This window comes from Metopolophium dirhodum, chromosome 2 (assembly GCF_019925205.1).
Source record: "Metopolophium dirhodum isolate CAU chromosome 2, ASM1992520v1, whole genome shotgun sequence".
In the NCBI taxonomy this organism is placed as follows: Eukaryota; Metazoa; Arthropoda; class Insecta; order Hemiptera; family Aphididae; genus Metopolophium; species Metopolophium dirhodum.
In genome coordinates this window covers 21838013-21854354 of record NC_083561.1, presented here as the reverse complement: position 1 = coordinate 21854354, position 16342 = coordinate 21838013, and the positions used below count along the sequence as shown (strand labels likewise).

The 16342-nt window shown below is 31.6% G+C and overlaps 1 protein-coding gene across 6 annotated transcripts in view; it reads left to right on the top strand.

Moving 5' to 3' along the window:
* The window catches only part of LOC132939739 (protein still life, isoform SIF type 1), a 69140-nt gene that overhangs the window by 1630 nt on the left and 51168 nt on the right, over positions 1-16342 (top strand). The window contains exon 1 of one of the 6 annotated variants that reach the window (XM_061007072.1): positions 11820-12392. The exons of the other annotated variants lie outside the window; for them this stretch is intronic. The gene's annotated coding sequence lies outside the window, so the exon portion shown is untranslated. Of the gene's footprint in view, positions 1-11819; positions 12393-16342 lie in introns of those variants that run through there. 6 annotated transcript variants of the gene reach the window in all.

The window sequence follows — 16342 nt, the reverse complement described above, 5'->3', positions numbered from 1 at the left end:
GATGTTATTATAACTTATAAGTCTGCAATATCATATATAACAGTGTAAATAAGTCGTGGTATAATATTAGCTTACAAAGTTATTAATTAAACTAAATATTTTCAAAATTTAATTTTGTTCGTTCGTAGTTAATTATAATATACGTAATACGTAATGGGTATAGACATTCAATTCTCTACGAATTATATTTTTTGAATTACAACAAAATGATTAAAATTGTTAATTTTTGTTTAAATATACAATTTATTAAAAATATTGCAAATATATTTTTAAACTTTATGCTGGCGTATGGAATAGTCAATTTTGTATTTAAACTTTTAAGCCATAGCATAATAGCCTATTCGAATTGAAAATTTAATTAATTTTTAACTACAAAACAATTGCTTAATCTTGAAATTTGAACTCCAAACGTTTAAAAAAAAGTTGGGCCTATGTATTAAAATTTGTATACTCGAAAAAAAATTTTCTTATCATAAATATAAATAAAAAAAAACTGAATAAAGTAGAAAGTTTCAACTATAAATAATAGCACAACATTTTTCGAAAATCATAAAAATGTCTATAAAATACTAATACATATAAATATTTGAAAAATTCACGCAGTGGTTCCTACAATGCGGTCCATTTGCAAAATATGTATGTGGCCTGCGTACTAAAATTAAATTCTACACACAAAAGTGTGAAAAAATAAAAAAAATACATATTCTTGTGGCTATATGCAAATGTGCAATATATCTTGTAAGAAACAGAGAGATACGTGTTAGTCCGCATGAGCGTCAAAATATATCATATCAAATATATTCAAATCAAAAAAATCAAAAACTAAATTAATTAATGAAATAAATTACATTATTACATAATATAATACTACAATAATAGTCAATAGAATTTTTTTTTAATTCACGATAGTAAATGTAAATCGTTGTAAAATTGAATATATTTTTTTAAACTTAAAATTGATTATTACCAATATTATGTCAATTAATATATTTAATAAAAAAATGTATGTGGCCAGCAAGTAATTGACAAAATTAATATTTGGTTACATCCAAAATCAATGCGAGGACAATAAATTCGTTTTTTTCTGATTATTTTGATATTGTATTGGGATCTTTTACTTTTAATCTTCCACCTATATTCGAAGTGCTTATATATAACAAAAAAATAATGAAAAACTTCAAACCTTATGTTCAAATCAAAAGAAACACATTGTTTCACATCAGTTTCGTTTTATTTGTTAAGGCGGAATTTATTTTCTTATAATGTTCCAAAAAATAAAAAATAAAATCAAGTGGACGTGGTTTTTCACTGTGACTAAGTTCTTTCCGACCCAAAAACCCATTCTAATAATGTTTACGTTTCTGACGTTCTATATATAAGTAACTATAATAATTACATAGGTAATATTAATACGATCGTAGGAATACACATTATTATATATTGTACCACTGTACCTACTATAGTACCTACATAAATTGGTAAAAAAAATTTGGTTAAACTACTACACCTTATGTTGAAAAAATTATGATATTCTCCCATCTCCCCTATCTAAGGTAGTATTAAAGCAGTATACGTGCATGACAGAGAAATTATTTCTTGGCTTAGTCGTGGTCTTCCGTGCATAGGTACTATGCGTCGTGTATACTTGTATTTGTATTTTAGGTACATTTAGGTCTAACCCTTAAACCATGAACGGTTACGGAATCGCTGTACCACTGTAGTCGGGATCAGGGGCGTATTTGAGAGTTCACCATTGGGGAGGGAGGTAACCGGAGGCAACGGAAAAGAAGGTCAAAGTTGTTACTCCCACATCAAAAAAAATTTTTAATAAAATACATTTTGGCATAATATGATGAAACAAAACACAACTACTATTGTCTTTATTAATACTCCATTAAAGTCAATAATTAGCTGACAAGGAGCGTATGAATCGGGTTCCACTGAGCATAGTAATTAGTAGGTATTGCGGAAGCGTATTGTATAACTTATATTATAATCTACTCACACCCCGCACTCACTCCAGACGAATCGGTCACCGATTCTGTATTGTAATAATACGCGTACCGTGCAGTAAACACCCGCATGGCCATGGTATTGTGAACGAACAGATATTTTCTTATAAAAAAGATGAAATTAACTCTTATTATTATTAATATACCAATTAAATAATAAAATGCAGAAATAATTTTGTAAAAAAAACTCGGGGGGGGGGGGGAGGGCAATGCTCTATCTCCCCTCAAATACGGCCACTGACCAGGAGCTAGACGATTCAAACAAATCAAAAACCGTGTCGATTATTCGAAGTTTAGCCGTTTTGTTTTAAGGCGACGTTACATTGACATATTTTGTTTGGTCTGTCTTACAAGTGTGTAAAATAGCAAATTTTGTGCTCAGAAGATCACGCTTATTTCCTTTAGTTTAAAAATTAGAGTGAATTGACCACTTATAAAATTTAAAGGTAAGATTATTATCTAGGCAATGACATAGGTTTTTTTATCGTATTTTAATTTTAAAGCGAGTTATAAGTATTTTTAGATGTACAAACAATTTACAATTTTAAAATACTGATAACTCACTTGGCGCAACGTTAACGTTACTATATTTATACCCCATCCTCGTTAATGATCCACGACGTAGTTTTTCCATAGTTTTTCGCTTAATTTACTTTGTACCACCATGGATGGCTGACCAACTGATTTTTCGTTTTTATTGATAAGCACGCCCGAATACTCAATAATATATAATATATATATATGACCGTAAATTGTGTAAATTATCTTTGAATGGGTGGTAAGAGGAAGAAAGGGTACTTGAGACCCATTGTATAAGACAACAAGTTATGTTAAATTGTCGAGATCAATTTTGGAAGAGTTACTAAGTCCACCAATGCTCACACTCGACAGTCATCGTGACATATCAGTACCTATATTATATTATATGTATGCTCAGTATACATAGTATAATAATGTTATATTAACAGGGCCCCACTAGACTTGGAGTACAGGTAACTGGCTATTTTAGGGGCTCATTGAAATGAATTTGTATTTTGAAATGTTGATTGGAATACTTATTTTATGACAGAAACCATAAATCATAAATGTATATTATAATTTATAAATAGATAATAGTAGAAATCTTATATGGGACACTCGTATCTCTTCTAATTGGTTGTATTTTATTGGAAGTTTTGTATATAGAGCCTGCAAAAACATTTAGTACAGGGGCCCAATATTTTATGTGAGGGGCTTGAATATTATATAGAAGTAGGTATTTATGTTATGTTTTTATTCCTCTTTCTTTATAAAAAGAATTGTTGAATTTTAAACCCAGATAAGTCAATTATTATTTTTGACAATTATTCTAAACATTTTTAAAATTATAATAGACTTTTGGCACTGTCTATAACATTTTTTAAAAATATTCCTTTCCCTCAAAACAATTAGAAAATTCAAAATGTGTACATTTTATTGTGTGTTTCTATAGTTTTCGATATAATTCCAAAGTTATATAATATTATTCAGATATTGTGACCTCGATTATTAATAATAAAAAAATACATTTATTTTCTAAATACTTAATTACAACACTACGATCAAAATAATTACCCGCTATTATTTTATTTTAAGTTAATGACAAATATTTTAGTGATTAAACCAAGATTAAACTATATATAAATTATCGATTACTTTTTATTAACTTTGAGTGATTTTATTCTTCTGAATAAAATGTATGTTTTCTTCACCAAAACAATAAATGTCTAATATCAATTTTAACAATAGGCAATACAAATTACAAAATCTGCATGTACATTCTTTATTCAAATACTTAAAATTCTTAGATTATTATCTATTATATAATATTATTAATATAATATTATTTGAGTAGCCATAGATTATTCAAACATAATATTATGTTTAATGTATGCCATAGCCATGTCGTATTTTTAGACTTTATAGTTCTCTCATCACTAAGGAGTCACAAGAGCGTAGATGTGATATATTATAATACAGTTGAGTCGAGATAACTCAAAGTTGAAGGGGGATAACAATTCCCTTCGAGATATGTACCTATTATTCGAGGTATCTAACTAATTTATAGACGAATAAAAAAAAAAATGAGTTGTAGATTTTCTCGAGTTATTGAGGTTTGAGCTATCGCGACTCGACTGTAGCTATTTCTCATGTCTTATAGGTTTGGGACAAATGCACACAAATAAAAAAAAAGTCAAATCCACACAAAATTACAGCAGCGATTATTAACCCGAAACGTTGGGAATACCCGCAGGAGTCAAGATCATATACTCATATCAAACGACATTAAATAATGAAATACATTTTACTATTTTAGTATCGCCAATCTCTACATATTATAATTAAATATCCACGATTTTTAAACATAAATGTGATATCTATGTGATATCATCATAAAAAATTAAGCCTATCAACGGTAATATTTTGGTTTGTATATTATATCATCCGTTTCCAATCTTTAATAGGTAGTTGAACTTTTGGACAAACAATTTACAAATAATTAAGAATGAAGTATAAGAAAAATTCGGTGAATTCACTGTACAAAATCGATTTTGTGGAAAATTGGTTTGCGGAAATGTTCCCGATTTGCTCTAGTTTTTTTGGTTTTTTTCCGAATAAATTAAAGTAGGCACTGAGAATTTTCTAATTTAAAAAACTCATTTTTAATTTTACTTCCCATTGTACACCAACTAGATAAAATTTTCTACTAGAAATCTTTACAATATTGAAGATTGAAGCATTTTTACTGCTCCGAAAGGTCACGTCACACACACGAGCTGGGTTCTCGTTTTGTTGTATAGTACAACCTAAGTGTCGATTGCATAGGCACGAAAAACGATTGTGACCGTTATAGCCTTAATTCTAAAGATATTTAGCTATGGGTATATTGCTTTAGTATTTTTTTTTCATATTAGAAATAGGGTAGGTTGAACTTATTTTCATCAAAAAAATTCTCATAGTTATCCGAGTAGTTACCCATATAATGATATGATTTTATACAATATTACTAGTAGTTATCAACTTAATATTGATACCGACGCGTCGAACGGTGTGAATAGGTTTGTGGTATAAAGAGCTTAAAATTAATCTGAAGATTTTGAAAATGTCACTGTGCAAAGTAAATAATAATATACGTAGAGAAAAATAGTTTTAAGTCCCTACTTGAACAATATTTTAGGAATTAGGTACTACAAAATAACAAAAATCATAGTTTTTAACTTAAATATCTAATTTTGTCAAAATTTGAACTTGAATTGTGCAGTATGAAAAAAACTGTGTACACCTATATAATTTGATATTGTTAGGTTGCGGTAATAACAAACTATGAGGAACATTGCACATATTTTAAGGAATATTTTAAAAGTGGTATCATGTTTCTACGTTTCGAGTCTTTACAGTTATTCATTTTTGAACTGTAACAAAATAATTTCGATTTTGTCAAAAACTGGTTTAACACAAAATTCTTGATTATTTTGTAAAGTACTCGAAATGTTTGACCCCCTTTAGTACCAACTAGATCCAATTTTTCAACTCTCCTCAAAGTTGAAGATCGAAGTGTTTTTTTACTATACAACACGTACACACATACACACAAACAATACATTATAAAACCAATTAATTCATCATTTCATTCAGTATCTAAAATTTGTAAAATTGATTAAAATAATTAATTTAACTATAACGTATCCCAGAGGATATATCCTATTAATTTTTTTATTGAATCTGTTAACAATAATACAAATAATAATTAATTACATAAATCTATCGACTCACATAATCGTTCGGGAATAACAATAAATTGTCCCATTCTCGAGCAATTGTCGCTCGAGAGCTTTGTACAAGGAAAACGTATAAGTACGTGGACACGCGGTTATCACTAAGTCTGTGAAGTCTTGTACAGATGATGACAATTATATGACATTACATCGCTGCTATGTGCCAAAGTACGTACGTACCTATTTGATTTGTTTAGTTGAAAGAAATTTATTAGTTTGTTGAATTTTGGATTTTCTGATTCAGCACAATAATCATTAATTTAACTCATTTAGCCCAATTTAATTTGTTAGTAAATAATTATCTAATAATAGTAATATAATAATAACTTTATACAATAATTGAGTTGAATGTATTTAATATCACTGCGCAAGTTTATCACACTTTACGGGACGTCCATGAACTTAGCCTACCTACTTTGACATATCAATATGAAAATGATGCCAATATTTTGCGAATAATTTGCGATATTGGTATGTTAATGTCGGTGGGCTAAGTTCATGGACGTCTTTACGTGTATTGACATGTGGTGATAAATTCTATAATATTATAATATTATAATAATATATTAATGTGTGTGAAACTATAATGTGGAGTGTTTTTGATGGTATATTATAATATATTGGTATTATTGTTGATGTATTATTATTTATTGCTAACATTTCTTTATTATACTACTTCTATATTCATTTAAGTCTACATGATGCTGACTGCTGGGTATTTGGATCGAGTTTTATACTTATCTTTATGTTTTGAATATAATACAATACGCACTTCAAAGAATAGAGTAATTATTTATCTTGGTTTTAAGCTATATAAACATTAAATTCGATTTTCAAGAGATGAAAATTATAACTTTGGTGGTTGACATTTTCTGATTTTAATCGCTTTCAATAAAGGTATTATAATTCACACGTTTTCCATTATGCATCAATGAAAAATTGCGTGTCAAGCATTTTCAGTGAGTGAGCAAGAAAAAAAAATACAATTGATTGCTTAACTATATATATACCTATATATATATTCAAGTACGAAAAAAACAACAATAACAAAAAATATAGCATAGGTTCTTGGGTAACGGTTTTATTTTTATCAAACATTTAAAAAATATTATATACCTATACTGAATTTATTCCACTTCAAATTGCCTACACATAGTCAATATATAATAACATATAACTCAAGTCGATTGTACCTGGTAACATTTATATTATAATACAGGCTGCGTAGATAATTGGATTGCATTTTTATAATTTTGATTAATAGGTGTATTATTTATTCTTCTAATTAGTTACTAGAATCTTATCTTTATTTATCTACTTTACTTTAACTAAAAAACTTTTATTATAATAACGATAACTTTGGGATATACACACAAATAACCATTACGTTTTTTTGTGAATAAATGTTATAAATGTAAAATTTGATTGAAAACTAAATAATATTTAACTGTATTGTTTAAGGTAGGTAATCGATCGAAAATAAAATAAGTCACGATGTACATAAAACTGATGTCCGATTAAATGAACCTTTTTAGAAGAAGAGCAATTGATGTTTGACATCTTTTATTCGGAATTATTTCGGATTACGTTTTTACGTATTTATTGACAACGGCTTTTGGAATCACCTGCGTGAGTTGTTTATAATGTAAGACATGCTTAACGTTTAGATACAATAATTAAATAAGTTAAAGATACAAAAGTCTAAAATGATGTATGCATTTTACATAGTTAATAATATAATAACTATTATATTCATAGTAGGTTTACATTTTTAATGCTTATTGCTTGTAGGTATATTTTAATAATTAATATGCATTCTAAATTATAATAGGTACATAATATAATTGAACATATTTTATTGAAGACATTGAGTTGTGTTATAACGCGAATCAAATTTGATTCTTACGGTCTATAAATAAATAAAATAGTTTAGGTACCTACACATCGTATAATTTACTGTTAGATTGCGTTTGTTAATAATTTTTTACTTATCATTAACTAGTAGATTTTACTAAACATCATATAAGATTACGGGGCGGGTTACGATTTTAATATTATTAATAGGTCGCTTGGATTACGTCGATTATACCACACATATAAACACCCAATTTGGTGTGACTGCCACTTGGCTGGAATCCTTGTAAGATCGCTCTTATAGAGACTAAGTCGTCGTCGTCGTCGTCGTCGCCGCCGCCGCTGGTGCACTACCCCCAGTTAACCTATTATTTTATAGTATGGAGGTTATGGTGGGTATATAATGGTCGGTTTAGTAACAATGTCATAAGACAATGCAATGTTTGTAACGCTAATTTATTGTTGTCATTATTTCCGTCGTATACTTGAATAAACTAAATTATCTTTCGGAAATAATTTTTTTTTTAAACCATTTCTGAAAAGTGTCTTTATTACAACTTTTGTTTACTACGTTTACAGTTAAGTAAATTAAAACATTTTTAATGAATATAACAGACTGTTTAATTGGTTATTGCTACTCATCGGTTGGTTATATACGTACTGCACTTTTGTAGGTAGTATATTTGCTTAACAATAATCATATAATATTATACTTACAAAATATAACCCATTAGTAGAAGTAGTAATAATTTATTATTTTACGACGACATACCTTCTACAAAGTAAATAATGAATAATAATAACTGACAATTCTTTCAGGCCAATTGGCTAAAACAGGCCAAATTTAAGAAATATACATAGTATATACACTAGCATAGAAATAATGTGTCATATTGTCATGATATTTTTAAGCTCGAGTGTTCAGTTATTAACCGATATTTTATTCTGGATGCACCTTAACATAACACAAATTATTGCCGAAAGTCGAAACCACTTTTTCCACCAAATGATGCGACTAGCACATGGTACCTCTTTAGCCTTTAATACCTTTTAAATATGTGTAATATTAAATGTATATCTGTTATAATGTAAACAATGTCTCATTTCTAAGAGCTGCGCATTGGGCAGTAGCCCGTAATGTATGTAAAATAAAATAAAATAAACTGGTGGTTAACATAGGATTTTGTATTTTGGTTCTCGTGGGTTTTTTCGTGTGAGGGATTGGATTATTTAGGTGTCAATTGTTGGTATTTTGTTAATATCCTGAATACATGCTGTGAGTGAGTACAGACGAATTATAGAACGCTGTGGACGTCACGCACTGAAATGGACAAGATAGACAATTTTGTTGCCGATTAAATTTCATGTTAATATTGTATAGGTAATATAATATAATATTAACATGAAATTTAAACTAACTTTATTATAGTTTTACATCATCAGTAGTCATAGACACTAGACTGTGAATCAACGCGTATTTGTATTTCTACGATATTAGATTATATTAGTACAGTTGCCTTTCAAAAAATATTTTACTTTAGTGAAGAGCAAAGCTAGATTCACATATCATTGTTTTTTATTCTCGTGATGTACTGTAAATCTGTTATTCTATAGCAATAAACTATTATTATTATTATTATTATTTGCCATTACGGCATCTAAATCCAAAATAACCGTACAATTACATTTTTGACGGAAGTTTAATATTCAAGTAATGTTATTTATAAAATTTAAAAATTTGATTGAAAAAATCAAAATTATACTTTTTTGAAATAAAATCTACTTTGTTTTATTACTTTGTCACTAATTCTTGGTTTACAAACTCACATAAAAATTAGTCTGAACCCACGTACCCTTCTGTAACACGCACCCTTTATTTAGATACACGTATGCGAATTATAAAGGAATTCATCTTTCCTATGTACCAATGAATCGGCAGACTATAGGGCATCAATTCGAAAAGTATTTTTAAACATCGATATTGTAAGTGACTAATGTTGACGGTATAATATTTATAAATTAGCTTTCAAACTACGTAGATTTATTATATTTTTATGATTGAATCACTGCACACGCAGCTATTTATAAAAAGGGGGAACGTGACTATGTTTAAGCAGTGTGATGTTTTCATTTAGTCATTTGATACTTAAACATACTATTCTAGGTTCTCGTTAGTTGTTGTTATGTTATTTTAATTTAATACGTTACGATCGATATTATGACGTAATGCAATGAATCCCGAGGGTAATATGCTAATAGGGGTGAAAATAAATAATCAAAAATTAACTAGTCATATACTTTTAGTTTAACTTCAATGCGTGTAATTAGGCCGTACCTATTAGGTATACGCGTATGTTTGGTGATGGTGACATTCTCTATTGTTGTCCGAATAATAAATAGGTACTATAATATGTTAAATAGTATAGGTATAATAAGGACAGTGAGGTCGCGAGTAATAATAAAAACAAATCGATGTTATTCGCGAATCATTAATTAAAACTTAAAATGTATACGATACCTAAATAATATGTAAGATGCAGGGGTTAACGTATGTGAGCAGAGTAGGGTTACTACAACACAATAACGCCCTAAAAACGTAAATTTTTCATACCTACCTATATATATACCTAGAATAGACACGTCGGCATCAGTTCGCATCGCGTGCGTACGAAATAAAACAGTCAACGCGTTATACCATATATACTGGCAAATGAGAATGTTAATAATAATTCGTAAACGTTTTTGTGCTCACGTAAATTATCTTATATCATAATAATCGTTTGAGCGGAAAGCGATATTTAAGTGCTCACACGCACGCGCACAAGCCCATGCGATATTAAACGCGATAAATCATTTGCAGCGCGCGCGTTTTATTATTATTTTTTTCTATTTATTTCCGCACGTGTACACGCACCGCCGACGTAAATCGTACATATATATTTACATAATACAATATATTATGTACGGCACGCGTTTACATGTGTAGTATAATACTGCAGATCGATGCAGTGGTTCATGTATATAGTAGTGTATATAAAGTCTACATCACACACCACCACAGGCACAATTTCAAATTTTTTCTTTTTATGTGTGTGTGTGTGTGTGTGGGGAGAGGTGAGGGGTGGCTGAACAACTTTATGACAAATCAGCAAACCCACGGAAGACCCCTTTGTTTTACCTTAACCAATTTTTACATCTTACAAGATTTTTACATCACATTTTATTGATACATCGACATTATTACAAGGCTTGTCTTGGTTGGTGGGAAGGGAGGGGGGTGGTGTAGGGGTTGTCACCTCACATACACTTGTCTACAACAAAATAAATTACAAGATCAAATATAGGAAAGATAAGGAAATAGTTCTAACGATTAGTTTTGCTAAACGGAAATTTGCATTGTTGTGCGTGGTTAAGATAGTGAAAACGATGGAGCTGACCTCGTCTCAATCAGTCTTTTACATTTTTAACGAAAAATATAATAAGTTCACAGCAATAACCACAACAATATGTTTAGCTTACAGTAGCTTCGGTGGTGCAAGGCTAAGCCACCCTTAGCCTCTCCCCCCCTTAATTACACTCAAGCACACCATGTGACATCGGGTGCGTATCCGGTGATGCAGGCCTTTACGTACACATCGTATATATTTTATAACAACTCTGATAAATAATCGAATAATATTGTCGCGTTCACAAATGCGGTTGGAGCTCGTGACATTTTATTATTATTCATTTACAGGGCGTGTGATGGCCACGGGTCGGCGGCGGCTGTGGTTCCGCGGGACACACGCCCTTGTGTAGGTATACGCTATTCATTGACTGGACCCCGCAGCTGCCGCAACCGCCGTCGCCACCGCCGTCACTATCGCTACCACTACGTCTGCCGGTCGGTCTGTCTTCCGGTCGGTCGGTCGGTCGATGGGTCGGTCGGTCGGTCAGTTTGTCGGTCGGACGGGCCGTCAGCTGTGCGTCGTTCAGCATCTCACCGCGAGCGCCGAGCCTAGCATGTGGAGCGATCTGCCGACGACGACGGCGGCGGCAACGGATACTACTAATATATATTCGACTGCGACGACGATCGGTGCGCGCACGCGGCCTGGCTCGACGCCGCCGCCGCCGCATCTATCTCTCCTACATCGCGCGCCCGAGGAGGAGGCACCACACTCGAGAGTTGTCGCGCGTACACGTCCGACACACCCTGCGTGTCCTCCGGTCGGCCACCTTGGGGCGTGGACAGTGTTCGGCGCTATTTTTTTAATTTTTTTTATTATTATTATTTATTTATTTGTTTGTTTTATTATTCTTATTATTCCGCGCGCGTTGAAGTGTGTATATAATAATATAAGACCGTGCGTGTGTTCGCGTGCTATCGTCGGTTAATCTCATCGGAAATATACGTCGCCACGGTAAAGGTCTGACGTGACGTGCTTAGGGATCGCCGTGTACGCAATAATAAATATACAAATTATATTATATTTCTACACTACACCCGATAATAATAATTATATAGTGGCAAAAGTATATAAAGTGTGCGATTGGCCAGATCTAAAGCCGTGTGTGTGCGATTCGTCTCGATCAAACGCAAATCGTCGCGTCGTCCTATCGTCGTCGTGATCATACGGTGTCGGTGTTTCATTACTACGCGATGGGAATACACCCGAGCGCTATGCGGTCGTCGTCGTCGACGTCGTCGCACGGCGACAGGCAGATGTCCGTCAGGTCCAGGCGATCGCAGGTATACTGGGGAAGGCATATATTACGATGATGTGGACGTGTTGTACTTCGTAATACAATATAATGCGTTTGCATATTTTGTCTCTTAATGTGTCGTTAGGTGCGGTGTATATGACGGTAAAACGCTGTCCGTTGATTTGCGTCGCAGAGGAGGGTTCTTATATAGGTACGTGCTTGCGCACAGCTCTTCACCCGAGTAATTATATGTACACGTCATATATAATGTATACTACCCGCGTGTGTCTGCGTGCGTGTACGCAGATTAATCCTACGGTATATAGGTTGACCAGTGAGCGAAAGTTTTTTTTTTTTGTTATTGCCAAGCCGTGGAGACCTTTGGTGTGATGTTGGAGTGTGTGTATATGTGTATGTGTGCGAGTGCGTGCGTGCGCGCGTCCGCCCGCCAAAACGGCATTTGGCACACACTGAACGACGAACACTCTCGCCGATTTCCCCGTAACGCCGTCTCCGGTCCCACTCCGCGGGGGCCGACCCGACGATCTCGCGTAGTAGGGGTTCGCAAAGGCGACGCGGCGCGTTGGATAGGCAATTCAGGTGCACGCGCGTCCTCCGGCACGAACGTAACGACGACGATGTCTGTATATAGTACGGATATTATTATTATTACTATTACATTTCGGTACACTGCAGACGCGCGGGCGCCGCTGCGCGAACGTCCCCGGTCGTATATTATTTTATATTACATATCGTATGCCATTTCGCGTGTCGACTTTCGCCGTGTGTGTATAATATATTATGTGTGTACGTGTGTCGTACGGTTGCAGTAATGTGCGTATACGGAACACGCGGGGGCACTCGTACGATATTATTATGGCGGCCACGTCCGTGTACGAGTGACGACGCCGATAAAGTTTATAACAAGATTTCATAATTCCACACATGTGTGTGCATGTGTGTGTGTGTGTGTATGCGTATGTGAGTTTGTGTGTGCGTGTGTGTGTGAGTGAGTATATTATACATGAGTTCGCGTTGAGCTTGACCCAATTGTTGTAACCTCTCCTAACGACGACGCTTGATTTCGACGCGCTTCGTTTCGGTATTGCACCCGCGGCGCCGCTCGAAAGTTGCTAAAATTGAATAATTCGTTCTCCCTTATCAATGTATAGGTACCTACATATTTTCCGACTGGCGTGTACGAAACGTAACAATATAATGCCTTATTGACGGTCCATCCCCACCGTATACCTCTATCCCATGGGCCACGGGTTCAATTATATATATTAATATTGTTGTATATGTATAATATGAAAATATAATTACACTTCCGTATACGTTGCATAAAACTACAAAAGTCGTATAAACAATATATATTGTAATAAAAAAATGTTCCGTAATATACTATAATTGGCATGCGTTTGAACCGAAACGTGCGTGCGTTTGAATAAACTTAGATTTACCGACGATTACCTAACGAAACAATACCCAGTCCACGCCGAACATCGGGGGTAGGAAGGTCGCAGTACACGCGGTTTGGGTACGACACTTGCATAGCTTTAACGTTACGCAACGAGCAGTTGGATGGATTTTTAATCCGATTGATGCATGTATACACAATATGAACTATTTGTACGGGGAGAGGGTATATGCATGCACAATATTATACGTACTTACTGTTCTTCGTGGTGAGGATATTCTACGATTACACTTATAATAACTGGACATTTATGGTGTCAGCTGTCCCAGTTGTATAGTAAAATATATAGTTTCAGAATCTTCGCGTTAAGCCGCATACAATATTATAATTTATACTTATTATTGTTCAAGAAATGAATGCAACGCGTACGGTTTTAATTATCAAGCAACAAGTTTTCGAAAGCACTGAAGATATTATAATATTATATATTTTTCATATTACCATCGCTATATCTTATGTTTTTTTTATATCTCTTCGCGGGATTATGCATTTTATTATTTTCGAAATAATAGGAAAAATTTCGCTCGTTTATTCAATGGTTCTTCAAAGCAACCTCTTGGACTTTGCGCGTAACTACTAACTCGACATTCGTATTATGTACACCATATACCACACAGTGTATATTACTTTTTTTTATGGAATAATATATCATATTATACTATGTATTACATTCTTGGGTACATTATTTTTATTTTTATTATTCAACAGCACCAACACAACTATAAATTCAGTGAATGTTAAATTTAAATCGACGTATAAATGTTAAAAAAATGTAGAGAAAATATTAAATAACGTAATAAAACTTACTTTTAACCTTTTTAATACAAGGTGTATCAGGAAGATATGACAATTTTACATTTAAATTACGTTTGAATGTGTCTGACTGATCTTTGTGATACATCCACATTGTTGATAGGTAACATATATTTAATGATACAACTTATTTGAGTTTAAAAGTGTATATTTAAATTAATTTACATCTCGATGTTTGGTAAAATATTAAATTAAATTTTATAACCAATAAAATTCTCATTTTTTTTTAGTATTTTAAATAACCATAAAACAAATTAAAAACAACAAAACAATAAATTGTAAGATCAATCACGTGATTATAATTAGGTATGTGTGATATAATATAATTATTCATAAAAAAAAAAACAAATAGATATATCGATATGTTAACAATTTATTATAAAAATGAAAATAAAAAAATATAGCATAATATATTATATTAGGTATGTATATTATATTACCTAGGTACTTTAATATGTATCTATAGAATTCGTAAATATTTTTAACAAATTATTAAATTTTGCTAAAATTGAACACGTCTTGTTTAAAACAAATTTGGTGATATCATTTTTATGATTAAAATTTTATTTTATTTTATATTATTTTGAAATAGATAACCTTATAAGATTGAACCATTTATTTATTTTTTCAAAAATTAAAACAATAGCTCAATTTTTGTTAAGATTATCATTGTGTTTCTAAAACTAATTTTGTAAGATAAGTACGTAAGTATATAGGCAATTTAGTAATTATAAAGGGTTTTTGATCACTACATCGATTATTAAACAATCAGATATTTAATATAAATTGTCGTTTTACTGTAATTAAACCACTATTCTACCGAGCAATCAAAGTCAAAATACTGAGTTATTGCTTTCCACTTTAAAAAATACCATAACAAAATTGTATAGATGAAACTAATATATATAATACATATGATTTATTACGTATGATTTGTATAGTTTATTTATAAAATAATTACATTATTATAATAATTTGTCAAATAGGTATAAATTTGGTTAAAACTTAAAAAGAATGGTATATTAATTTTCATTAACTATGTGTACAGCTAATTGATGGAAAAAGTTATGTAATAAATAGTTTTGATGTCCATTTCGTGAAAAATATCCAGATTGTGTAATTACGACATTTACATGATGACATGTTGTGTAGAAAACTATATTCTGTTTCGTGATGCGGACAATAAATCGATATTTATGTGCATATACAACGCATAACAGTGTGACATATATATTAATTTTTTCAGTTAACATGATTTGTGAATATCAATTTTTTTCAGAACCTTAGTTATAGGACCAAAAGCTTTTTTTTATAAAATCACAAAAAAGCACAAATAAACTTACTATAAGCAAAAAACTTAACATTAAAAAAAATCATTGGATTTTGGTTAAATCTAAATTGTCTAATATCGATATTTAAGTAAGCTATTTATTATAGGTTTATAATATTATTATGATAGCCTCTTCAACGGACAACAACGTAACTTTTGTTTTAAAATACGTGCATTTTTGTTGCCCATTGGACCTCTCATTTTAATTTTAAATATTCTCAATAATAAATTTATGTCTAATTTCTATATAATTATCAATATTATCCATAGTGATTTAACAACCTAAAAAGTACTTTTTTTTATATTTGATTAATACAAATTTCAAAATTCAAATGTTGATAATATTGTACTCATGATATTATCATGTTAGTGA